This window comes from Pediculus humanus, genomic scaffold (genome assembly GCF_000006295.1).
Source record: "Pediculus humanus corporis 1103172108255 genomic scaffold, whole genome shotgun sequence".
NCBI classification, from domain to species: domain Eukaryota; kingdom Metazoa; phylum Arthropoda; class Insecta; order Psocodea; family Pediculidae; genus Pediculus; species Pediculus humanus.
The window spans coordinates 441,481-442,480 of record NW_002987824.1 but is presented as its reverse complement, the minus strand read 5'-3'; positions in this window follow the sequence as shown (position 1 = coordinate 442,480).

The window sequence follows — 1,000 nt, the reverse complement described above, 5'->3', positions numbered from 1 at the left end:
CGATTTTACGAATTTTATTACTCCCTTCCCTTCCCCCGCCGCCGCTCCGCCCCCCGCGCTTTTCACCTTCTCCTCATCCTCCTCTTACGACCTTGCAATTCTCCAAACTTAGTTTCAGGTACGAATCGGTAAAAAAAACGAAAAAAAATACCGAAAAACAAAATGAAGAAGCTTTTTCTGCGTTGTTTTTTTAATTAATTATCGATCACGAAACAGGTTCACGATAAAATAATAATAATAATAATAATGATAATAATAATAATGAAGAACGAATTGGAAAAAAAAATCAAAAAAAAAAAAAACTTTAATAATTCCAAAATATTAATTAATAATTAACTTATTGAACACGCACACGCATGCACGCACGCACAACACCTGGACAATCAAAACATATCGTTATTATTATTATTATTATTATTATTATTATTATTATTATTATTGTTTATAATTTTGTTTTTAAATATCGATTTCGTTTTTTTTTTTTATTAAAAAAAAAAAAAAATCAATAAAATCCGGATGGCGATTAAGCGGAAATTCACGATTCAGCGGAAGTTAATAAAAAAAATGTTCGTTCGAGTTTAAAGTGTGCGTGTGTGAGTCCCGGAAATATTTTAGGGTTTGTTAAAGTCGATAATAATGATAATAATAATTTGGTTTCAGGGATACAAAAAAAAAAATGGTAAAAGTTGCGATGATGATGTTAACGTAGCAAATGAAAAAAAAAAAATAGAGAGAGAAAGAGAGAAAATGTTGAATGAATTTTAAAATACGTTACGTAAGCAGAGAAGAGAGAGAGAGAGAGAGAGAGAGAGGGAGAGAGAGAAAGAGAGAGAGATAAAATCATAACAATATCTCTAGATAATTTCGAGATATCGCACCGGTGCGAAAATTGCACAAGTTACAAAAAAAAAAAATCAAAAAATTTCATTTTTTGATCGGTAACAAATCAAATTTTATAACAATAATTTATTTACGCCATTTTATTTTATACAAACACGAA